Source organism: Castor canadensis, chromosome 6 (genome assembly GCF_047511655.1).
Source record: "Castor canadensis chromosome 6, mCasCan1.hap1v2, whole genome shotgun sequence".
NCBI classification, from domain to species: domain Eukaryota; kingdom Metazoa; phylum Chordata; class Mammalia; order Rodentia; family Castoridae; genus Castor; species Castor canadensis.
The window spans coordinates 162,102,758-162,130,199 of NC_133391.1; the positions used below are offsets into that span (position 1 = coordinate 162,102,758).

Here is a 27,442-nt window from a genome sequence, read left to right on the forward strand (position 1 = left end):
TTTTTTAGAGCTGTCCTTAAAAATATTTCTGTTTGTATTTACTAGTTCTCCTACTGTGTAATACTGAATATGTCTTATATTGGCATTTTTGCATTTACTTGTTCGGAAATAAAATGAGTTTAAACAAGCCTTTCCCTTCCATAACCTCTAGTTTCCAAAGGTGGATAGTTCTTATGGCCAGAGTTCCATTTAGGATCATCCCAGTGTGAAGCAATAGAAGATGTTCTTGTTTTTGTTTTCAAGACAAGTTCTAGGTATGTATCCCAGTCTGATCTCAAACTCAAAATCTTCCTGCCTCAGTCACTGGTTCTGCAATTGGAAGTCCAAGCTACCACATCCAGCTCTAGGAGATGCTTTTCTCTAATCTTGGAGAGGTGAGTGTTTTCAGATTTCCAAAGGTGCTCTTTCTAAGGAAAAGCAAGTTTATATTTGAATGAAGACCATTTTTACTGTTGTGCTTGGTAGGGGTACATTGTGGCATTTACAAAAGTTCTTACAGTGTATCAAATATTTTGTACTTGAATTCACCCCCTCCACTTCTCTCCTTTATCTTCCCCTTCTCCCCCCATTCCTGCAGTGGTTTCAACACTTATCATTTTTGCATTTACATACATGTGTACACATGTTTTGTTCTGTATTCACCTTCCTACCCCCTTACCCCATCACCTCCCCTCTCCCACTGGTACCAACCCCCAATCCTTGGGCAGGACTTGTTCTGCCCTCTTGTTCTCCAATTTTGTAGAAGGAAAAAAATGACATTTTTTGCTTGTTTGAGATAAAGGTAACTACACAGGGAGTTTCCTTGTGATATTTCCATGTATATATGTATTATAACCCAAATTGGTTCATCTCCTCTGTTTTTCTTCATTATAGAATTCTTAAGCTGGCTGAAACCACCATAAGAAAGGGACTAAGGTGGAATGAATTAAGATCTGGAAGAGAATGAAGAGACACTGAACACAGAGACCTTCTTTAGCTGAGTGAGATAGCACCATCATCATGCCTTTACTTTTCTTTTTGATGTATTATCAATATTCAATCCCTGCTTATATTTGTCTCTACCTTCTGTTTCAAGGATAAGATAACTAAAATGTTGCTTGTGCTGTTTAATGAATGGTGATATTTCCTTGAGTAATTTTACTCCATAGTCATTTTGAAAGATAAAAACACCAAAAATTGTTTGGTAGGCAAGTGTTCACTATAATCACATTTTCAAGGTGAAATTTCTACCTCTGTAGCAGAACAACAAACAGATTCATCTACTTCCAGTAAAAATTTGTGTAGAAACATAATGATAATTAATCTTGGAAAGTATAAGACGAGCATATAGCACACTATTAGTACTGGGGTACAGAGTGTAGGGTTTTTTTTTTTCAGGAAAAATATTTTGTGTTTTACAGGAAAAATATTGCACAACTATTAAGATGTGCAATGGCTAATTTTAGTCCTGAACATGACTGAATGGTGGGTAAAGCATCATTTCTGGGTGTGTAGATGAAGGTGTTTCCAGAGGAACTGATATTTGAGTTGGTAGACTGGATGGGGGAGATATACCTTTAATCAACTAGGGTATGTATGCAACAAAAAGGTAGGAAAAGAGAATTCTCTCTCTTTTTAAGACATCCTTCATCTACCTTTGGCCATCAGAGCTCTATGTTCTTTAACTTTTGGCACTAAGACTTACTCCAACAGTATCCTGTGGCTTTTGCCTTCAGTATCATACTAAGAGTTACAACACTGGCTTCATAGAGTCTCAAGCCTATCGACAGGCTGAAGCCTACTACTGCAGTTTCTAATTCTCTAGCTTGCAGGTAGCTTGTCACAAGACTTCTCAGTCTCCATAATTTTGTGAGTCAATTCTAATCTATCTATCTACTTATCTATCTATCTTCTATTGGTTTCTGTCTCTTGAGGTACCTAATACAAGATTAAAGAGCAATTCCTTGGGAATCAGGAGGAATAAAAATATATAACTGGGTGGATGGCAAAAAAATTAAAAGAATTGAAAAATATTTTGAAACAGATGAAGTGACATTCATTGAATTTGGGATAATAAAATCTATCAATACATGAGAAATTATAACATTCCATTCTGAGAACAAAATTCTTTGAAGTCCTTTCAAAGAATTTGAAAGAGTATATTTCTCTTGCAGTATTTATTTGATATATTAATTATTATATTTTGGTGAAAAAGATGACTACTAAAAGATAATAAACTCCTCATAGGACAAGACTATCTAAATCATACTTGTATCTTCCAAATTTAACAAGATGTCTTATAAATAGCTTTTAAAAGTAACTGAAATACATAATTTTAGAAAAGGAATGTGAGGGTTTATTAATGACCTAATCTAATCCCTCATACTTCTTCTTGCCTTTCCTCAATAAGAAAATTGAGGCTCAGAGTTTTAATGCCTTGTTCAAGGACACAAAAATAATTACTGAACTGAAATTTTATGATGAGTTTCTATTTCTAACAGAAATTAATTTTCGTTACAGCATGTCAGATAATTGCATATGAGAATCATAAAGCAACTGCCAAATGAAATCAAGCATATTTGAGTAAAATTATGCATTATAAAATATTTTCTAGCATCTACTTGTCTTAAACAAATAGCATGTATAGCTATAATACAGTTATAGCATTAAAATATCCTTGAATATTGAAGTATTAGTTAATCCAATTCAATTTTGTAATTTATTTTTAACCAAAAATTTATGTATGGTCAAAACATTTGAGAAAACTTCCTAATGGAAAGCCTGCAGGAAATAGGACACAGAGGAAAGTTCCAATGCTGCTCTCACTTTTCTCCTTCCATTTTTAAAACGTAGCATACTATGTAGAGCATTTTATGGAAAACAAAAATACATATATCAGTTGCCATCCTGGGAAATTATTTAATTAAAAAGGAGATTTTCTGAGTACTTTGCCAATAAACATAAGGCTACAACATGATTTTATAGAGAGTCTTATTTCATATTTTATATAGTCTTATTTAACTTAGTTATTATTAATAATGAACATATATTTTGTCTAATGTTTATTTCCATGTCACAGTTTAATAGTAAGAGCTTAAATAAATGTGTTTATGGGATCATAATCATAATCTTGGACTCATTTCTGAGAAATACTAGAAAGATAGGAGGCAGGAACCTAAATACAATATTTTTAAATTTAAGAACTTTAAACAAATCCTATAACTCTGCTAATGGGAACAACCACTCAAAATTGGTCAGGTTGGATGGAAATATTGCTCCCAAAATGTTCCAAACAGAAAGGTTTGTCTTATGTTGACTTTTTTATTGGATACACTCCTAAAGTAGATGTTTAATCACTATGCAATTTTATATTTCAGTTACTAATGTACACATTTCAATTAAAACTTTTGAAATGATATATTTCCTTATAATTTTACTAGCACATAACTGAGTAAAATTACAATACAGTAAAATAATTCCACTATTTTCCAAAGAACAGGCAGTAGACTGTTAATTGCTCTCCCTAAACCCAGTCTCCTCTTTTTCCTTGAGAAATTGCACGCATTCCGTTTCATTCTTTTTCTTTTGTAAGCAGGAATGTGTGCTGCAGGTAAGATTATAGGGAATAGAAAAGCAGCAAAAGAAAGAGAACCTGAATTTCTAAATGATCATTTAGGTCATAGTTGACTACCTACCTTGGACCAACTTTGAACTTTGCATAAGAGAAAATGAGTCTACCTGAATTATGGTAAATCATGGTTTTTTCTTATTGCAGTTTGGTCTTTACAGTAAATTACACAAACAACAGCAGCATGTAAAATTGGAAATGTAGGATTTTGGCCAACATAGAGGATATGATAACTAGTATCATAATAGACAAAAAAATCTATTTCCTTGAAAGCAATTAATAGATCATAAATATCTAGATTACGTTTTCTAAACAAAAACCTCTCAGATCAGATTTTATCAATGATAAGACTTTTTCACACATAAGAACATTCAAGTTGAATACATTTAAATCTAGCAAGAATATTACTGAGGAATCTCAGCAAAAACTAAAATTATATTCTCAAGGGGATGGCCATAATGGATTTCACTGCTGCACCATTCAAGGCAGATCCATCTGTGAGCACTGTTAAAAGCTGCATAATAGCAATGTAAGTGACTAACTGAAACTCATTATTTCCTCCCTGAGCTGCAGTCACAAGAGATAGGGGGAGGAAAGGTCAAATTTCCATAATGAGTGTGGTCATAGAAAACTTTTTAGCTAAAACTGAATAATTTGCAAATCCCCAACACAATTTTATGTTAGTGTTACTGACAAAAATCTACACCATAAAAAGTGCACTATATTACTTATTTAATCTTTTTATTAATTCTAACGTTTATTACAAAAAACTAGGCATACTTATAATTGCCTGTGCATTGAGATGTGCTGATTTAATTTCACTCATTTGCAGAAAGTTTATCATAATAAAATTAGAAAGGCATGAAAACAATTCAACATGGGCTCCCAGAAGTCTAACAGATCTAACTAATCTATTCTGTTAAACAATTAGTTTCAGTTTGTAAAATACATAATGGTTAATCATTTTTTGCCAATGTATCACTCTTGATGTGCAAAGATGCATTAGTAGGGCCATAAAACAAGCATAACTAACAACTTCATGGAATGCTTTATGATTTTATAATCTGCACAAAGCCTAAACAAAATATAATAGAATAATGAATATAATGAATGCTACCTCTTGAGGACTCAGGCTACCTTAAAAAAGCAAATAAAAATTGTTTCGTATCTAACCTTTTCCCACTTGTACTATAATTACAATGTAAGCTATTACACATAAAATAAATATGTTAAAGAACATATCTTCATAAAGTAGAATGCTGAAGTATGAGAGTATGTGCCTGTTGTTTCTTAGTATGGTTACTACCTAGGAATATTAATATATTTACTTCACATAAAATCAGACAGAAATTGTTTGAGTAGTAATATACCTCTTGAGCTATTACAACTCAGGAAACCATTCCAGAGAGTCAGTGCCCCAATTTTTCTGCCAAAGATCTGGTTCAGATGTTCACAGGAGTTATTGCCACCAAACAACAACAACAAAAAACTAGCACAACAAAAAAGTGCCATTCAATACATCACAAGTTCTTAAAATGTGTACAAGGAACAGAGTGCCAAGCCAAAAGAACAAATAGAGGTATAAGCTTTTTCCAGGTTGGGGTGCTTATGAATGACTACTGAGAAATACTTTGAGAGTTGCTCTGGAAATTCTTTTTTGAAGCCACAGTATAGAGTAGATCTTGAATAACTGCCAAAAAAAAATCTGAAAATTACTAGAAGAGGATTACAAAAGAAGCTGAAGGTATCCTCTAAGGTGTTGAGACATAAAAGCAGGCAATGTTGTACCAGGGAGCTAGCAAGGAAAGTGTAGGATAGGATTTAAAGAGGCTAGTCAATTCTGCTAAGAGAACAGCCAGGATAGCACTGGCTTCATAGGATAAGAATTATCCCCTCCCCCACATGCAAAATTATCATAACTTGAACTATGAAAGAAAAGGCATCAAAGAAAGAGGAAGAGGAGTCAATTAATACTAAATTAAGCTTAAATGTCTTTGTTGATGAATTATTGACATGTAGAGGAAAGGGATAACAGAGGTGATAATACAAACTAAAGTCACCAGAAAGTAGACATGGCAAGTCAAGAAATTAATATATTTTATATCTGAAAAATCTTGGCTCAACTGTATATCTGCTAAATCAAAAAGTGGGGAAGGGCCCAATAATCTGGAATTTAGTAAGTCTTCTAGGTGATTCCAGTGTAAACTAAAATTTAAGGACCACTGTTCTATAGAGTACGGCCTTGCTCTTTCCGTTCTAGCAAATTAAAATGCAAAAATGGTTTCCTTTCAGTGTTCTGCTAAAGACTTTTCTTTGAAATATAATGTATATCTATAAAATTATTCAGCTACAAATGAAACAGATATAATGTGTTGTTTCTCTGGGTTTTTTTGTTTGTTTTTTTGTTTGTTTTTACTGCAGTTTGGCCTCAGGGTCTCACCACAATGTGCTTCTTGTTAGTTTCCCAGATATATTTTCAGTGTCTTCAATGAATGTAGGGTCATTCAATATGAGATTATTGATTCATATTGCCTTGCTTTTCATGTTTATTAGGTTTGTACATAGTGATTTTCATATCAATCAATATTTCATTCTTGTTAAGGAGAAGAGAGTATGCTTTCCCACCATGCATGTCTTTTGCAGGTACTTTGTGTGGCTGAGGAGTAGCTGTTTTCTCTCTGAAGTCCAAATAATTTAGACCAGAAAGAGCTATTTGCAGACTGATCCCTGTCTGAGCAGTGTATTCTTTTGATTGATTTCTCCTGCCCTTTGGGAGTGTACAAAGCAGTCAAACCAAAGCAGTCTGCACTGGCTGAGCATGGCATGGAGTTCTGATTGATCCTGTTAGCCCTGACCCAGAACACCCATTCATGTTCACACATAGCTGGTCTCCCTCCTCTAAGCAGAGTTTGGACTGCAGCTCTGCCGATGTTTTCACCCTTGGCATCCCTCTGCAGCATGTTTTTTTGCTTACACTTCTCACTCAAGTAGGTTGTGTCTATGGGTCTGAATCCAAGTCAAACCAGTTTCTTGAATACTCTTGAGATGGTCATTCACTTACTCAGTGAAGGCATTTAGGTCTTCGGGATTTACAGATAGAAGAATTGAGGGTCTCCTGCTCTCTCCAGCTGAAAGATTGACTATAAGACCTCTCCTAAGGTGATTCCCCTCTATGGCATCTGTGAGTAAGCTAGGAGGTGGGGGAGGCCCCTTCTCTGGCTTCTGCTTTCCATGTGGTATGCAGATCGCCCATCTTAAACTTTGTTTTTGCAGAGTGTCAGCTTGTGCAGCTTTGGGGCCAACTGAGGCTTTCATTTTCTCTTTTGACAACTCCATGGGGGTGATTCCTTTCCCACTGTTTTGTATAGCACTCTACGTTAGTGTTTGTTGTTTCTTTTATAAATTTAAATGTCAATATTCTAGATTTCACCTGGTATCTGTCTATAGTTTACTGCTTCCCCCCACCTTATCTTTCCACATCTCCCCATTCCCCTGTAGTCATACACCTGATGTTTTGTTTCAGATTTGTGAAGACACAGGAAAGTGTTAGGTGTCTCTAATCCACCATCTGATCAAATGCAATCCATCAATGTATTTACAAATTGAGTATTAAAATGTTTGCTTAATCCAAGAGTGCAAGGGTATTTTTACACTAGTAAATCATGAATGTAATTTAGAATACTAATCAAAATAAAAAATTGTTCAAATCTAATAAAGCTAATAAAGAATAAGATAAAATGAAATATCTATGTATGTTTTTTAAACTCCTAGAAAAGTAAAAATATGAGGAAAATTTTAAATTTGACAAGGGCATAATTCAAGATATATGTCAAATGTTATTTGAAATTTAAGAATGAGCAAAACAAACATAACCAGCATCATTAATATTCTTCATAATATTATGGGAGTTTTTATAATATGAAAGGATAAATAAATAAAAACATAAAGTTTCTAAAGAAATTAGGAAGAGTATCAGTACCCAAAGTTGTTATATTTGTTTACACCAAAAATTCAAGAGAGCATAACATTTTAGAAATAAAAAAGAATGTTTATCTCCTGCAGGTCAATATACAACATCAATAATATTCCAATTTTACAACTCAAAGCAATTAGATATATAATTAAGGATGTAATATCAGTAGGATTACAAACAAAAACTGTAAATTATTTAATTTAAGTTTACTGAAGTTATTTAGTTTGTTAAAACTTTGGTGCAAAAGTATAAATATTATAAAACATAAAACTCATGTGAATTAAAAATATTTTTAACGAAAGGAGATCAGTATTGTAAATTTTATAGTTCTTTTTAAATTTTTATTTATTCATTTATTTGTTTGTTTATCTATTTATTCTTTTGGTACTGGGGTTTGAACTCAGGGCCTCATGTTTGCCAGGCAGGTGCTCTAACCCACATCTACCTAGGTGGTATTCAAGGTGTGAGAGGGACTTGACTCACAATTGCTGGAGGAGAACTATATGGAAAGAATGAGAAGGGTTACAGATGGCCTCTAGGAGCAGACAGTTGCTGCCTGACAACCCCTAAAGAAAAGAAACTTGAATTTGTCCAACAGCCAAAGAAAACTCATTTCCAGAGAATCCAGAGGGGCAGACCTACAAGCTCCACTATTTTGCCCTCATGAGATTACAAACACAAGACCCTGCCTAGTCACATTTTACTCATTCTCTTGACTTACAAGAGTCTTGTAACTTAAGTGCTCATTATTTAGAACCACTAAGTTTGAGATAAATTTTATAATAGCAATAGAAAATAGTACATTTACAATGTACTTTTTCTGAGTGTAGTTTCCTGGAATTGACCAGTGCTTACAGCCTGGAACCCTGTATCCGAGATACATAAGAGTCACATGGCTACAGTGTTAGAAACCTCGACTCCAACCCACACAATGTGACCCCAGAAATCATGATCTTGACAAGAGCACTACAATTGTTTCAAGCCTTAGTAACTAAATTCACTGTGTGAATTCCTGGAAATATCACAGAATGTGGACAGGTGAGGACCTTGTATGTTGACAAATGCAGACTAGTAGGGGTTGGGTGGATATCGACAAGTAGTATAAAACTGTGTGATGATGTTCATAAAAGGATAAAACAGTTGTAAAAGCAACACATGACAAGAGATTCCAGCTTAGGTGAGGTAGAGGGATGGGGAAAGGCTTAAAGGCTTAAAGCAAAGCCATTGAAAAGAGGTTCAGTATGAAGGTAGGTTCACAGAAAAGAAAAAAGAAAAAAATAAGCAAGGAAGTGGGGCTTCTCAGACAGATGAGGACAAGGGCAAAGAACTAGGTTCTTAAGAGAGTTTGTGGGCATCTTCTTGCTTCTAGTTTGTGACCCTTATAGAATGATAGAATGTTTTTAAATATCCATAGCCTTCGTTTAAACACTAGTTATTAAAAGTCCAGTCAGGGACTGGTGTGACTCAAGAGGTAGAGTGGCTGCTTTTCAAGCATGAAGCCCTGAGTTCAAGCCCCAATTGTACAAAAAAAAAAAAAAAAAGTCCAGTCAGACCTGATTCTTACCTACAGTTATTACAAGGCATGAGATGAAATGTCCAAAAGAAACACTTGTGCTGGGTGATAGCACAACCTCCTCCTGGTTGCTTTATACCTCTTTGGATTTAGAATCAAATGGGGGAGGGGGGCAGGAGGAGGCATAATCTTAACAAAAGAACAAAGGTCACTTTTTGTCGGATTCATAAGAAAGAGCACCTATCAAGAAAAACAAGGCACATTAATATTGAGTGGTTGGCCAATTAATTAATGCTGAGTGGTTGGCCAAACTCACTTTCAAATATGTTCCTCAGCAAAATTCTGAAGGCAAATAAATAATCAGTATCATTTATGAAAAACTGAAGCCCCATATATTAAACCTGGAAATGCCAAGAGACTATATTTAAACAATATTTTGGACCTTTGAAAGAAAAGTGTCGTGTTCTAAATATAATAATAAAGCATAAAAGATCTAAAGTCATTTCACAAGGAAAATGAGAAACAAAAGTTCTCATTACTTAACTGGGTGAAACTTTTTTATTGCCTAAGGTGTTTGTGTTTAACAACATTTCAAAATATTTCTGTTAAATATTTTCACTGCATATAGTATATTTGATTTTTTTTAAATAATGAATGTCAGAAAAAGGCAATCTATAGCTTAAGAGCTATGTTTTCTTCCATTGCCTAGCAACATGTGCAAATATAGATCTGCAGAAGCAAACCTAGTGACTTTCTTTTGGGCCTGCCTATAATAAATATAAGTTATCTTTGAATATTTTAGCACTACTCACAAAGTTGAAGAGTGAGGTAGACATGGAATTGAGTTACTTTTTGTTGTATATAGTAAAGGATCCAAGGAGCCTCCCCACTCTCAAAAAATTCAAAATAGAAAAAAAGATGCTAGTAATTACATATTAAAAATTCACATTCCTAATTACTATTTCTGACTTTAAGAATTTAGCGTAAGTGGTTATTACACTGTGCCATGTGAGAGGTAAGTGTACAACATGAATTCTTAGGAGAAATGTGTCAAAGTTCTGTCACACTATGAGAGTATATCTGTAAAGGATATTCTCAGGAAAACAAAATATCAGAGAGAAGACATGATTACAAGATTGATGATTTGGTAATTAACTCTTTACCTGGGCAAGTCAGTTGCTATTTTAACCACAGTTGGTAGTGATGTTAAGAGTGTTAACTCCTATGAGAGTCATTTAGTGATATCTGTTAAACACATGTGCATCTCACATCCCAAAAAGGCATCCCTAGGTACATATATCAAGGAAACTCTCATGCAAGTATACCAGGAAATATATAGAAATATTTTTAGAGCTGCTACATTAGTTTTCTATTGCTATGTAACAAGTCACTACAGCTGAGTAGCTTAAATGAATTCTGACTGATTGTGTTGCAGTTTCTAGGTCCACAGGTGGACCGGTTACTCTGCTCAGGGTCTCACAAGAATGAAATTGAAGTGTCTGCCAGGACTGAGATCTTTTATGAGTCCAGGGAATCCATTAAAGCTCATTTAAATTGCTATCAAAACTCAGTTCTTTGTAACTGAAAGCTTAAGGAGTTAGATGTTGCTATAGGTAATTTATATCATAAATATCAGTTTATTTAAGGCTAGCAAAAATATTTATTGCATGTTTTGAATCTCTTAGGAAGGATCCAGTCCCTTTTGAGGTTTCACCTAGTTAGAGCAGGTCCACCTGGCATAATAGTACAGTCAACTGATTCTCAAACTTAGGTACATTTCAAAATCCCTTCACCTGTGGCTTGTAATGTAATCTAAGTATGGTACTAAAATCTGTTACACCAGGACAGGGGGTATGGCTGACATGATAGAGTGCTTGCCTATGAAGCAAAAGGCCCTGAGTTCAAACCCCAAAACCTCCAAAAAAAAGAAAAAAACTTGTATCAGTTCTTCTGCCCACAATCACAGGGTGTGTAAACCGGGGACTGGAGGTTTTCAGTGTCATTTCAGATTTCCATGTATACCACACTGAGTTATTAAAAACAGAAAAGCATATGAGAATGAATAAACTATAGCAGATTCAAATAAATTCTATTCAAAACTACAAATGAATTTAATAGAACTATGCTTATCATCCACATGCATGTATTCCATAAAATAAATTCATTTAAAAAGAACAAGTTGCAGAAAAAAACCTCAAAGTTTTACTGATAATATAAAAATTAAATTCAGCAATACTATATATTCTTAGTCACACACATACCAGAATGATAATCTCTAAACTCAGTTCAGTGCTCGCATCTGAGAGGATAGGTGGTGACAAGGTCACAAGGGTATATGAAGGCCTCCACACTTTTAACAGGGCAGTGGGTAAATTAAGGTTTAATATGTATTTTCTGTTCTTATTTCCTAATTAGATATATTTTACAATAAATATCAAAAATATTTAAAAGTAGAATTATCCAAGGAAATCACTCATGATTAATATCCCTAACACCCAGACAGAATCAACTGCTTCTTACAGTTGTGTGATCTTGAAACTATGGGGGGTTTCCAATCTTTATCTCCTACTAATTACTGTCTTCAAACAAACTGAATGTAGAACCTGAATATGTAGCTACGTAAGGCACATATGCTATAATTGAAGGAGAGGAACGACATTGTGGCAGAGGCCTGGGGGGGTTGGGGGGGCCACAGTGCCCAGAGTTCCATCCTTCCACCCCTTCCACAAGCAGCATCTGAGTGTGCTTTGCTTTCCAGGATCCCCAAGGTGCACCCCAGGGCTCTAACCTGTTATGTCACATTATCTGCGCCTGCATCACAGTAACCCTTCCTCAGAATTCCTTTCCACACGTTTGTCTGCACTGCTGAACTGTGGACACTTTCTTCTTCATCGTTTTACTTCTAATACATAAAAAATTTTGGGCTCATATTTGGTGTCTGCTAATGTTTCATAAATGCATTCCTGATAGTTTTTGGTGGAATGATAACTCAAGACACAAAACACCTTGCTAATTCAATAAGAAAAGAAATAATAACTTTGATGAATTTAACATTTCTAGCTCATTTTAGCCCTGGTTGAGCAAGGGAGGGAAAAGGAAAAGCAGTCTTGCCTATGAGAATGGTCATTCACCTGCCATATGTTGGCTTTGTCTAGGCAAACTGCATATGGAGCACAATACAGCTAATCTTTAGCATCCTTCTTTCTCACCCTACTTCTCCCTCTTCTGAATTCAGCTCCTCCACTTTAACAGTGTTGAGTTAGCTTCTCAGAACCTCAGAGTTTAATATCATACATTTCATCACTCTCCCTTTACAAACTTCAATTCTATTGATTTCAAACTTTCTCTTTTATTTAATTACCATTTTTAAAGTGAATAGATGAGGGAAGCTATATATCCAGATAAAAACACTTAATTAAATTAAATGACTTTCAAGAACACACTTTTACAATTATGATATTTTTCTCAACCTAGATGTTAGATCATACCCAGATAAAATACCAAAATTTAGGAAATAAGTCTTGAACAAGTACCAAGAAAAGCACAGACATTTTAAAATTCACACAGAAAAGTACATTTTCACATAAGTCAATAAAAGGAAAGTGTATTTTTTGACCTGTCAACATTGTGAAATATTAATAGAAATCATTAATGAGGGCTGAGAAAAGATATTCTTTATTCCAAAGCTCTGACTTAGTCGTGCCTTCATTCATGTCCCACTGACTTATGCATAGCATACCCAGTGTCCCCTTTTAAAAAGTCAGGTTTCCTCCTCAGGTCCTGTCTCCTCCCCAGCTAGTCCACACTGTGACACATTTCCAGACCATGGAATGAAGCAAAAGACATGTGATCAGCTTCTAGATCAAACATATCTGTATTCACGTTGCTGGCATGCTGTATTCCTCCATGGGGCCAAGGCCAAAGACTATCCCAAGCTTGCTCAGTCCCTGACTAATCAACCACCTGCCCAGAGCTGTTCATTGGACCCCTGGTGTTAAAAACAACTTGGCTTTCACCATCAGCAAAATAAATTCTAAAGTAGTTCCTTTGCCTGGCTTTCTTTTACTTTAATGAGCTTTTAAAAATAGTTACTGGAAGTCAGAAATAATAAATATCAGAAATACTTGGAAGCTAAAATTGTTGAAACAATTTCAAAGGTTATCAGAAAAGATTAAGGTTTATGGAGTCAGGTATTATAGAAATTTTGTACACAGCATGCTATGCAACACTCAAAACAACACTATCAAGTTGATGCTTTCATCCTGACTTATGGAAGATAAAAACAGATTCCCAGACTTTAACTGTCCTCAGTTACAGAAAATAAAAAAAGTGGAGACACCATTTGCAGAAACTATGACTTTGCAAATGTACTTTTCCATTTTTCTACATTGCTACCTTCTTCAAACGTTAGTTGCTTAGAGAGAATTAAACTTGTATAAGTTACCTTTCCCCAGTTGCATTTATTATGTAGCTTTATTGGAGATCCCTTAAGTTCTCAAAGTTGTAATCAGCCTCTTCACATCCTCTGTGGAAAGCAAAATCACGATATTGGCAAATTATGCTGTTACATTTGATTTGACAACACGAAAGTACATAATGAGGTCCATGATCTTTTTCCCAGTTTGGTAATCAGATGGATGCCCAAGTAATATTTTGATCCGTCAGAAGAAAAGAGAGTTTACATTTCCAATCTAAAACCATTCCTTCTTTGTTGTTTGGGATCCTTCTAAACAACCTGTAATATTCCTTTGATTCATTCTGAAGAAATGAAAATTCTAACATATGAAAGCCTATGTTTCTTTTTAGTCCATTGTGTGAAGGTACTAATGCTCTCTTCTCTCTACCCTTTGAAAATCTGTCCCTCAACTACACAATGTCCTGCCATAATCTATAATTAATCCCTTCTTCCTTCCATTACCACTTTGCTGGACTCCAATTCTTCCAACAACTGAGAATTAAGTCATCACTCCTAGTAGGAATGTCAGCTGGATCTATGACTGGTTCTCAGTACAAGTGCATGTTCTTGTTCTTTTACATTAAAACATAAACACAGATTCTCTCATATTGGCCCTAATTCTGAAGATCTTTCATAAGAGAAGCAGTAGACTGCAGACTCTGTAATTAGATCTTTATTCAACTGGACCTACCAGTTTCCTGCTCGTGTCACTTTGAGCAATATACTTCTCTGTCCCTCTGCTTGCTGATCTGCAAAACATGTTAATATAACTGTATGTACCTCACTGTATTTAATAAGAATTAAATGGATTAATTCATGTACAATACTCGGAAGAGTATCTGGCCCATAGTCAGCACTAGTCATTGCTATCACATTAACCTCATTAACAATATCACAACTTGCTGCAGACTCCAGGCTCCAAAAATACCCTCCTGCTGAACCTCAGATTCCCAGCTCTTGTTTATATCACAACGAATTATTTTCCACCTACTGCTGGCAGTAGGAGGACATGTTTTCTTCTCCAGTATTTCAGAGATTCATTCTTAACTTGCATCTTTCCAGAAAAAGTAATCTCATAGAATTTCAAACAACCAAGAATACATAGAAAAAATGAGAACAATAATTTCCACCTCAGGAAGAGTCAAGCCATTCCCTAATAGATGTCTTCTAGCAGAGCTCATATGGTCAATTTTGCTTGCTTTTGCTTTCACGCTTTCTCTCCAAACCAATATTTCTGGAAAGGGAAGGCAGACAATTAGTAGATAAGCATTTATCTCATCTGTCTCTTTCTCCTAATCCCTAGACGTTCGTGCTGCCGCCTGGACCCAGCTGCTTATGAATTAATGGCCGTTTTGCACATTGGTCTACAGCAGCAATTGAAGGTGAGCATCAAACTAACATCACATGCAGTTTAATTTCACAGATTTGTGTAATTTTCCTCTTGTTCTCCTTAGATATGCATTTGATACATTAAGTACTACCACATCCTATATGACATAGCAAAAGTTTTTTAAAGTATGTATTCACAGAATTTTAAATACTCCCAAACTAATTAACTGATATTGTATGAACTGTAATTATAAAAAAGATAGTTATGGTGAATGCATTTATTCTACACTAGGAATACAGTGTAAACACTGAATTTGCAGTAATTGACATCTTTTTGAAATCAGAACCTATCAAGCAACTTTGATTTAACACATAACATAAAATATAACTCAAAATCATAACACAATGCTATTTTTAAAATCCTATAACTCATGTATTTAATTACACTGCATTTTTTCTTCATGATATACAGTTTTTCAAATATCACTTACTGTCAGTACAAAATTAACATTGGGATAGAAATCCCAATGTCTTCAGTTTACTTTAATCTTGCCAAATAAATGTTTTATTACTAGTAGCATGTTTGTCTATTGCAGTGATTATAAGGTCACCAAAATAATTTTTATGTCGACAATGAAAATATATATCTAAAACATATGTAAATGGTATTTCAGAAACTATGAGTTGCACATTAATCAATATGAGGTAGTTTCTCAACTGCAAATATCAGAATTTTCCATGCCAATTTAAAACTAGTATGAGAAAACATTAATTATAAATAATATGTAAAAACATTTTAAAATATTGTTCATTACTAATGCAGCAAAAACTAGTATCTGCATCCTGGAGACATTCTTTGCTTTTCCTATAAAAATAGCCTTCAATTTTACTTAAACTTATGACTCCCAATATGATCAAAATCCATTAGATGCATGTATGCAAATATCCTGAACCTCTTACTATGCACAACTTAACATAGGCCAATAAAATTTTTTAAATAGAAAAGTGTGTATCTCTGCCTCCTATGCACTTTGACATGATCAAATAACTAAATTCTAGGCACTGGAAGTAAGTAAAAATAGCACAAACAACTTCTAGAAAATATCTTTTTAAAAAGTATGCTTGCCTCCATCTTTTCATTTTCTTTGCTGTCCTCTCTGCTGTCTATAATGTGAATGCAATGGAGGGAGCTTGAGAAGTCACTGGAGGCCATGAGGTAAATTCAGTAAGAGAAGTGACTCATCACAATATGACATATGAACAAATTTTGGTAATTTTACAAAACAGAATCCTATACAGTAATGAAAATGAACTACAACTATATTGTAGACACAGATTATTTAAAGTAACACAAAGCTGAAACAAATAAACAAAACAGTTTAGGACTATTTAATTTCATATATAATGTTCTAGAATATGTAAACTGAAAGGGTTGAGACTATTAACATACAAAATAAACATAAAAAGAAGATAATTACAAAAATTCTACAGCTAATCTAAATTATTAGAAATAGTTAAATACATTTTATCCTACTTTAAAACTGGTCTTTGCTCAGGGTAGAGGGCATAGGCAGTGCAGAATTTTTGTCCAAAGAGTACAAAAGTTACAGTCATACAAGAAGAGTAAGTTCAGAGGTCTAATGTGCACCACTGTGCCAATAGTTAACAGGACTGTGCTGTATACTTGATGTTTGCTAAGAAAGTTGACTTCACCACCAAAAAAAGGAATCATATAATGGATATTTTAATCAGCTTAATTATGGTGATTATTTCAAGTGTACACATATATCAAAACATCCAATCATATACCTCAAACACATTCAATTTTTTTGGTCAATTAAAACTGAGTAAGTTTGAGAAAAAAGAACCCAGAGTGAAGAATTCATTTTCTATATAGACATTCAAGTGTCTATGGCACCCAGGCCAAAATCTTGGGCAAGTTTGTGACAGATCTGGAAGGCGTGCACCCAGCATGGAGGAGGAGGAAGGGAGTAGCACAAGTCTCAAACAGGCAGTTGCTTTTATAAGACAGCAAATAAGCAGTAGTTTAGAACAAAGCCTAGGAAATATTTTGCATTGAAATGATCCTAAAATGACTCCATATCATTCAAATGCCAAGAACTCTCAGAAGTTCTAAATAAATTGCACCAAAATGTGAATAGACAAAAACACATAACTAAGAACTTTGCTTTCCATTTTTTTGGGTTGTTGTAGAGTTTGGACTATGGGCCTCATGCTTGCTAGACATTCACTCTCACTTGAGCCATGCCCCCTAGGTCTTTTATGCTTTAGTTATTTTTCAGATAGGATCTTGTGATTTTTTTCCAGCTGTCCTGTCAATGCCTGTCTTTTAACTGATATTACAGACATATGCCACCAGGTTTAGTTTGTGGGGGTCTTGATAAATTTTAACCAAGACTAGCCTCCACCTGCTATCCTACTGATCTCTGCCTTTTATGTAACTGGAATTTCAGTCTTGCACACCACTTTGTCATAAATTCCACAAAGGCACTTGTCTTCTTCATTGCTGTATTGTAAAGTGCTTGGCACAAATATGGTTTTCAACCAAAAAAATTGATTTATTTCAAAAATATTTTTAACTAATTATTAAAATATAAAAATTCCCATTAGTAATAAAATATGCACACAGAAGTGGAAACATTGTGTATGATTTCTTTCTTTTGAGTCATATACTTAAATAAGACAATGCAGAATACATACAAAAGAGTCTTACTTTACAGACACCACAGATGTATGGAATCAAGAATAAATGAGACTAAAATTGCAGTCTGGCAAGAGCCTTCCTAAGATTTGATGATCACTGAATGTTTTCATCTCTTAGATCCTTAGTCAGTTTGGAGCACAGGTGAAGACCAACTGACCACTGGTAGAGAACATCTAACAGGGAAAGTGAAATCAATAGACTTATTGCTGGCTGAGGTTGGCTGGACACATTGAAAACTAAACAAGCCCTAGACAAATTACTTTCCCTCATGGTTCATGTGCTGATTGCTTGAGAAAGTGGGAGACTAGGGGATAGGTAGGAGGTTTTCAAAAGGCAAAGTGAAGGGCCCACATTCTCTCAGTGTGTAGGAACAAGGTGGCACCACGTGTGGAGCCCACCAAACTTGGATGACAATATCCTCTTAACAGGCAAGCTACAAGTTGAAGTCCCAAGAGAGAGAAAACTAAAGAGCTAAGCTGCCAACCCACAAGGAGCAGAATAAACTCTGCTGAAGGCACTGAGGACTGAGGAAAAAGAAACCAGCCACACTTTCAATATAAACCTGAGATGGCTAAACCTGAGGAAAGACCCAAAAAATAAGTCTTACCAAAACCTACAAAATAACCAAAACCCCACCCCAATATGTGCATCACTAAACAGTTCTATTGTCTAGCACAATGCTGCCAAAAAAAAAAACAGGAAAAAAATATTGTCTAGCAAACAATCAAAAACTACTAGACATAAAAAATAGCAGGAAATTTAAACACTAACAAAGGAGAAATTAGTAATACAAATAGACTCAGAATTCTGAAATTGGTGTTGGGGAATGAAGAGTTTAAAAGCAATTATTAATATATTCAAGACAAGTGAGGAAAAGTCAAATGAAAAGGATGAAAAGATGGCACTTTTTGAAGGGAAAAAACTCCATTGAAGATTCCTAATGTGAGAGACAAGCCCAGGATCTGCTGCAAACTTCAATTAAATGGAAAAGATTGTTAGTCCAACTAAAAGCATCAAACCTAATTGTATACTACCTATGCCATGCTTTAAATAAGCCATTTAAATTCCAAGACACAGATAATAAGAAATAAAATTATGGAAGGTGATACACTGTGTAATAATATCAACAGCAACACAGAATGGTTTGCCTGTACCCACATCAGACAAAATAGACATAAAGACAAGGTGTTTTAAGAAAGATAAAGGATAGTTCATAATAACATGGTTAGTTCTTCAGGGAGGCATAACAAACTAAATGTGCATGTATCTAATATACAATTTCAAATTCATGAAACAAAATCTGACAAATCTGTAAAAATGAGAAAAGAAACCCACAAAGTGAACATTCTAACCTTCCTTCTTCCATGTAGAACACCTCATCTTAATTTAATAGATACACATAGGACCCTAACAACAACATCTTCAGAAAACACATTCTTTCCCCAAGTGGAGCGGCAGTATTTACAAAAGTAGACTGTCAGTTGATCAGTTCCCCAAATGTTCAGATGCTAAGCAAGGTCCTTCTAAAAATTTGGACATTATAGGAGATACCATAGAGAAAACTAAAAGATAGACTGAATCACATGAGACTTTGGTGGTAGCTAAGTGGTAATGGAAATATATTTACATATTTTTTTCTAAATTTTAATTTTACTGTACATTTTCCAAAAGAATAGTTGAAATATATGATACATGCTTTTATTTCAAGAAACTATGAGACCTAAAATGGCAACTAGGGCACAGAAGCAGACACTGTGAGCTTGGTGACTCTGAAACGCCTCTGAGACCCTAGAGCCACACTTGGCAGAAATTAAGCAGCAAAGAGAATGAAAATTTTGACACCCTGAACCCCTAGCCCATGGAAATCTTCTCCACACCATTTTATGCTGAGAAAACAGGAGGGCTGCCATGCCACCAGGCACAGGCTCCAAACGTGCCTTGGAGACATTCAACAGACCAACAAATGAACACCAAGTGTCACATGGTATTCCCCCAGCTACCCCCAGAATAAACCAGCATAGCTCCCTGTGCAGAGTGGCCCCCCCCCACACACACACACAAAACTGAACAATAAACAAGGATCTGAAAACTAACATACAGCAGAGGGACAGAGTTGCTGAAAGTGAACCAGAGAAGGGATGAGGGGCAAGGAGCTGACCTCCATGCAAACTTTCAGTAAACAAAGGCTAGAAAGGCAGAAGGGCCAACAGCAGGCAGGTGATAAGCAATTGCCTGAAGTAGGGCAGGTAGTGGTCCACAAAGCTCATCTCCTGAGCCAGTGAGCAACATCTGAAGTCAAACAACACTGCAAAACTAAAAACTAACCAGCAAACCACCACAACACACTGACAGCAGGGGGCTGGTTGCAGATCACTGACCTTGCCCCAGAGAAAGGATGCAAGGCAAAGAAAAATGCCCCCAGTAATCAAACACAGTGAAAACACAACTCCAAAGCAGGACAGCTGGTGGGATACAGAGCTGATTCCTGAACTTGAAGACAGCATGCAAACTTAAACTGCCACACTTCACTGAGGGAGGAACTGACAAAGGAGCTACCACTGGCGAGACTACAATGCAGGTTCTGTTTAAATACCAACACCAGAATTGGATGCTGGAGGAACTTGAAGACTGAAATTCTGTTGTTCCTAAGCCTGGAATTTTTTCTTGATTGTTTGTTTCTCTTTTTTGTTTGTTCTGTTTCCTGTTTGTATTTGTTTGTTCATCTCTCCACATTGATTTTTTTGTTTTTTTTTTTTGGTTTTTGGTTTTTGGTTTTTTTGGTTAGTTTTACTAGTGTGAATTAGCAAATACTAAATTACACCCAGACCAGAGACAGAAATATCACACTTAGCTACAAACCAATACAGCCACAAAACAAAATTAAACCAAGGGAAAGAAAGCAGGTGACTAAAACCACTAGCTAGCCTATCAAGAACATAGTTGCACAGTAATAAGTGGAGGGATGGTAAGATGAAAAAGGGATGGAAACCATTCTCCCCCCCAGAATAATTTAATACAGGATTCAGAGGGAAATGAAGAAAACAGATACCCAGTTCCAGACTCCAACAAAACAAAGATAAATGATGCCAAGGAACACAACAATGCACACAAGAACAACCTGAAAGAAGAAATACTGCAAGTAATCACTGGGAATTTCATGAAGATGTTACTAGACATGGTGAACAAAAATGTACAAGAGGCACTCAAGAAATTTCAAGACACCAATAATAAAGAATACAAGAAGACACAGAAACAAATAAATGAACTCATAGGAGCCCTAAATAAACACCAAAGTGAAACAAGAACACTATAAATAAAGAAATAAATTAATTAAAGACTAAAATAGACAATATTAAAGAGTAAGTGACCCATGATATGGAAAACCTCAGAAAAAATAATGAAACAAAAACACAAAACACAATGGAAAACCACTCCAGCAGACTAGTGGAAGACAGAATCTCAGAACTTGAAGATGAAATGGAAATTAAAGGAAAAACTGAAGAGCTGTTAGTCAAAAAACCCAAGACCTGTGAAAGGAATATGCAAGAACTCACTGGCTCCATCAAAAGACCAAACCTGAGAATCATGGGCATTGAAGAAGGAAAAGAGGTGCAAGCAAATCCGATTCATAATGTTCCACAAAATAATAAGAGAAAATTTCCCAAACCTAGAGAAGATTTGCCCATTCAGGTACAGGAAGCCTCCAGGACCCCAAACAGACTTGACCAAAACAGAGCTACCCCATGACATATTATCATTAAAACAACAAGGACAGAGAATAGAGAATGAATACGGAAGGCTGTAAGAAAGAAAAAGCAAATAACCTACAAAGGTAAACCCATCAAAATCACAGCAGATTTCTCAATGGAAACCATAAAAGCAAAAAGGGCATGGAGTGAGGTTTTCTAGGCAATGAATGAAAACAACTTCAACCCTAGGATACTTTCCCAGCAAAACTATCATTCAAAATAAGATGGAGCAATAAACAGAAAATAAAAAACATATGATCATCAGGCCACCACTACAAATGATTCTTCAAGGAATTCTGCACACAGAATATGAAAGCAAACAAAACCATGAGAGGAGAGCCAGCACCAAACAACAGGAAAAGAAAAGACAAGGAATCAGAGAGTAACACTAATTCAGTTGCACACAATCAAACCCTTAAACATTAAAAAGAACTAAATGACAGAAATCACCACATACCTATCAATATTAACACTGAATGTTAATGGACTTACCTCCCCCATCAAAAGACACTGTCTGGCAAACTGTATTAAAAAAGAAGATCTAACAATCTGTTATTTACAGGAGACCCATCCTATTGACAGAAATAAGCACTGGCTTAGGGTGAGAGGCTGAAAGAAGATTTACCAAGCCAATGGTCCCCGAAAGCAGGCAGGAGTAGCAACTCTTATCTTGGACAAAGTAGACTTCAAACTTACATTGATCAAAGGAGATAAAGAAGGACACTCCATACTAATAAAAGGAGAAATACACCAAAAGGAAATAACAATTATCAACCTATATGCACCCAACGTCAGTGCACCCAATTTCATCAAACATACTCTGACAGACCTAAAAACATATATTAACTCCAACACAGTGGTAGTGGGAGACTTTAATACCCCTCTATCACCAATAGGTCAGCCAAACAAAAAATCAATAAAGAAATCCTAGATCTAAATCACACTACAGATCAAATGGACCGAGCTGATGTCTACAGAATATATCATCCAACTTCTGCACGATGTACATTCTTGTCAGCAGCCCATGGAACATTCTCCAAAATTGATCATATCTTAGGGCACAAAGCAAGCCTCAGCAAATACAAGAAAATAAAAATAATCCCATGCATTCTATCTGATTACAATGCATTAAAACTAGAACTCAACAACAAAAACAACAGTAGAAAACAAAAATAATTGGAAGCTGAACAACACATTGCTCAATGATCAATGGGTCATTGATGAAATTAAAGAGGAAATTAAAAGGTTACTGAAAGTTAATGAAAATAAAAACATAACTTACCAGAACCTATGGGACACAGCAAAGGTCGTCCTAAGAGGAAAGTTCATAGCCTTAGTGCACATATAAAAAGGACAGAAAGATCTCAAATCAATGAACTAATGCTACATCTCAAACAAGCAAAACCCAAAGCAAGCAGAAGGAGAGAAATAATAAAAATCAGGGCCAAAATTAATGAAATAGAAACAAAAAAACCACACAAAGAATCAATGAAACAAAAAAAATGGTTCTTTGAAAAAATAAATAAGATTGACAGACCCCAAGCAAACCTGACTAAAATGAGGAAAGAAAAAATTCAAATCAGTAAAATTAGAAATGCAAAAAGGGAGATAACAACAAACACCATGGAAATCCAGGAAGTCATCAGAGAAAACTTTGAGAACCTACATTCTAATAAATTTGAAAATCTTGAAGAAATGGACAAATACTTATGACCATCTAAAATTGAACTAAGAGGATATCAATAACCTGAATAGATCTATAACACAAAATGAAATTGAAGCAGCAATAATGAGTCTCCTCCAAAAAAAAGTTCTAGGACCTGATGGATTCTCTGCTGAATTCTATCACATGATTAAAGAAGAACCAATGCCAACCCTCCTTAAACTGTTCCATGGAATAGAAAGGAAAGGAACACTGCCTAAGTCATTTTATGAAGCCAGTATTACACTCATCCTCAAACCAGATAAAGACACCTCCAAAAAGGAGAACTATAGGCCAATTTCCTTAGTGAACATCAATGCAAAAATCCTCAATAAGATAATGGCAAACTGAATACTACAACAAATAAGAAAGATCATCCACCATAACCAAGTCGGCTTCATCCCAGGGATGCAGGGGTGGTTCAACATATGCAAATCTATAAATGTAATGCAGCACATTAATAGAAGCAAAGACAAAAACCACTTGATCATTTCCATAGATGCAGACAAAGTCTTCAACAAGATCCAACACCACTTCATGATAAAAGCTCTAAGAAAACTAGGAATAGAAGGAAAGTACCTCAACATTGTAAAGGTTATACATGGCAAATCTATAGCCATCATCATACTTAATGGTGAAAAACTGAAAGCATTTCCCCTAAAATCAGGAATGAGACAAGGATGCCCACTATCTCCACTCCTATTCAACATAGTACTGGAATTCCTAGCCAGAGCAATTAGGCAAGAAGAAGAAATAAAAGGAATATAAAGAGGTAAAGAAACTGTCAAAATATCCCTATCTGCAGATGACATGGTCCTCCCTCTTAAAGAACCAAAAACTCCTAGAGTTTTTGCAAGGTGGCAGGTTACAAAATCAAGTTCCAAAAATCATTAGCTTTTCTATACACCAGAAAAAAACAATTGAGAAAGAATATATGGAAACAATTGCATTTACAATAGCCTCATAAAAAATCAAATACCTTGGAGAAAACTTAACAAAGGATATGAATTCTCTCTACAAGGAGAACTACAAACCCCTGAAGAAAGAGATCAAGGAAGAATACAGAAGGTGGAAAGATCTCCATGCTCATGGATCAGTAGAATCAAAATAGTAAAAATGACTTTACTACCAAAAGCAATCTACATGTTTAATGCAATTCCCATCAAAATCCCAATGACATTCATCACAGAGATTGAAAAATCTACCCTAAAGTTCATTTGGAAACACAAGAGACTGCAAATAGCCAAGGCAATACTCAGCAAAAAGAGCAATGCTGGAGGTATCACAATACCCAACTTCAAACTATATTACAAAGCAATAGCAATAAAAATAGCATGGTACTGGCACAAAAACAGATGTGATGACCAGTGGAACAGAATAAAGGCCCCAGATATGAACCCACAAAGCTATGCCCACCTTATTTTTGCCAAAGGTGCCTAAGATCTACAATGGAGAAAAGACAGCCTCTTCAACAAATATTGCTGGGAAAAGTTGTTTTCTGCCTGCAAAAACCTGAAACTAGATCCTTGTTAATCACCCTGTACTAGTATCAACTCAAAAGGGATCAAAGACCTTTATATCAGAAACTCTGAAGTTAGTACAGGAAGGAGCAGGGAATACTATGGAAGCAATAGGTATAGGCAAGGACTTCCTCAATAGAACCCCAGCAGCTCAGCAATTAAGAGAAAAGATGGACAAATGGAACTACATAAAATTAAAAAGCTTCTGCACAACAAAAGAAATGGTCTCTAAACTGAAGAGACCACCCATGGAGTGTGAGAAAATATTTGCCAGTTATACATCAGACAAAGGACTGATAACCAGAATATTCAGGAAGCTCAAAAAATTAACTCTCCCAAAATCAATGAACTAATAAAGAAATGAGCAAGTGAACTAACCAGAACTTTTTCAAAAGAAGAAATTCAAATGGCCAAAAGACACATGAAAAAAATACTCACCATCTCTGGTCATAAAGGAAATGCAAATCTAAACCACACTAAGATTCCACCTCACCCTGATAGAATAGCTATCATCAAAAATCCACCAACAACAGGTGTTTGTGAGGATGTGGGGACAAAGTAACCCTCACACACTGCTGGTAGGAATGCAAACTAGTACAACCACTCTGGAAAAAAATATGGAGGCTTCTTAAAAATCTAAACATAAGTCTGCCATGTGATCCATCAATCCCACTCCTAGGGATATACCCAAAGGAATGCAACTCAGGTTACTCCAGAGGCACCTGCACTCCCATGTTTATTGCAGCACTATTTACAATAACCAAGATATGGAAACAGCCAAGATGCCTCACTACTGATGAATGGATTAAGAAAATGTGGTATTTATACACAATGGAGTTTTGCTCAGCCATGAAAAATAATGAAATCTTTTCATTCCCAAGTAAATGGATGGAACTGGAGAACATCATCCTGAGGAAGGTTAGCCAGGCTCAGAAGACTAAAAATCTTATGTTCTCCCTCATATATGGAGTTTTGATTAGGGCAAAGGCAGTAATGTTGTTGGACTTGGGTCAAATGCAAAGGGGAGAGCACATAGGGAGAAATGGGGATAGGTAGGAAACACAAAACTTATAAGTGTTTGATGTCCCCACTGCAGAGGAGCTAATACAGTAACCTAAAATGACAGAGGTCAACTTGGGAAGGTGACTGGGAAGTAGTGAAGAGGTCAGGTAGAGATGAATCAATTCGGGTTGTAATACGTTTGTGCATGGAAGCAATGCTAGGAATCTCTCTGTGTAGCTGTCCTTATCTCAACTAGCAAAAATTCTTTGTGTTTCTTATTATTGCTTATGTCTTCTCTTCAATCACATTGGAGAAAATGGCAGAACAGGTTCTGCCTGGAAGTGAGAGGAGTGGGGGGAAAGGGAGGGGGCAGAGGGCAGGGGGAGAAATGACTCAAACATAGTATGTACATATGAATATATGAATAAAGAGAAAAAAATTTTAAATCCCATAAATTATTTCTAAATAACTTAGAATGGAAATATAAAAAAAGAAGAAATTAATTAAATGTAAAGCAGATATAGTACAGAAAATCAACCAAGCCAAACTCTGGTTCTATGAAATTCTCAATAATCTAATAAGAATAATCATTAGAGTCATTTTAAAGGCACAGAATAGCAATCTTAGAAATAAAAAGTGGAGTATCTCTAGAGACGCTTCATTAAATAGAATGTATTGTGCCCTTAAGTTGGACAATTTAGCTAGAATAGGCAAATTTCTTAAAAAGCATGATTTATCAAGCAAAATACAGGAACAAATATATACAAACACATTTTTTCTCAAATATATCAAAGTAAGAGGTAGTCATTACTAGAACTGTAAATATTTTATTATACACCTCCTAAATTGGAAAATCAATTGACATAGGCACAATAATTTCACCACACTCAAGAAATTCAAACAATGTTAGTGACTTTTTTAGATAATACTATTTTTATAACAACTCACAAACTTCTTTATTTATCCTCAAATTTCTTTGGTTTTACTTTTTCCTTGTCCACAATTCAAACCATTATCATCCATTTTCATTTGTTCTATTTGATCTAGAATTAATTGCCTTCCCTTCTTTCTCATTTTATACTTCTTTGATATTTTGAAGGGTCAGAACACTTGTTTTTGTAGCATATACCACAATCTGGAATCTGTGCACATAAATTTTTGTGTGCTGCTATGCAGGTGACAATGTCAAGTGTTTTAGTCAGTTTTCTGCCACTGAAATGAAATACCTTAAACAGACTCCTTACAAAAGGAAAGAAGAGGTTTTTGTTGCTTATAGTTTTGGCAATTTCAAACATCAAATAGCATAGCACATCTCTATGGTGGTGTCACCTCAGGCACTCCAACATGTTATGTCACCAGTAGCAATGTACAAAAAGCCACTGCAGTGGCTCAACTATGCAGGTTAAAGTAAGCAAGTAATTATACTGCAAACCAGGAGCAGAGAAAAGAATGAGAGGGGCTATGCTTGTCCCTTCTAATATCAGCTGTTTCCCAAGATCTCAAGGAATTACATGAGAACTAACAAGCGGTCCTTAAAAAACTACCCCAGTTCCCGTTGACCTAAGGACATCGCCTAAACACCACCTCCCAAAAGTGCCGCTTGGAAAATGGATCACAGTTGGAGATAATCAAACCATAGGACTGAGCATAATACTTCATGTTGTCTCACAACATCTAATGTCATTCAACGTCAGATGTTCACATACTGTGATACTAAGTTTAATGACTTAAGATGAGTCTGCCAAATTTGTTTTTTGTAAAGTTCCCATTCTCTTTCCAATTATTAAACAATCAATGAAGTGAGATTGTCAGACTCTGTGAATAGTACCTTACCCACCATCAACTGTTCACAGAGCGTTTTTGGCA

General features: G+C 35.4%; 1 long non-coding RNA gene across 1 annotated transcript in view; it reads right to left on the reverse strand.

The window, feature by feature from the left end:
* LOC141424227 (uncharacterized) overlaps positions 1–27,442 on the reverse strand; it is a 144,808-nt gene that overhangs the window by 87,042 nt on the left and 30,324 nt on the right. Inside the window, exons 2-3 of the long non-coding RNA XR_012449212.1 lie at positions 14,680–14,783; positions 13,538–13,618 (exon numbers count right to left, since the gene is read on the reverse strand). This is a non-coding gene — a long non-coding RNA (uncharacterized lncRNA). The remainder of the gene's footprint in view (positions 1–13,537; positions 13,619–14,679; positions 14,784–27,442) is intronic.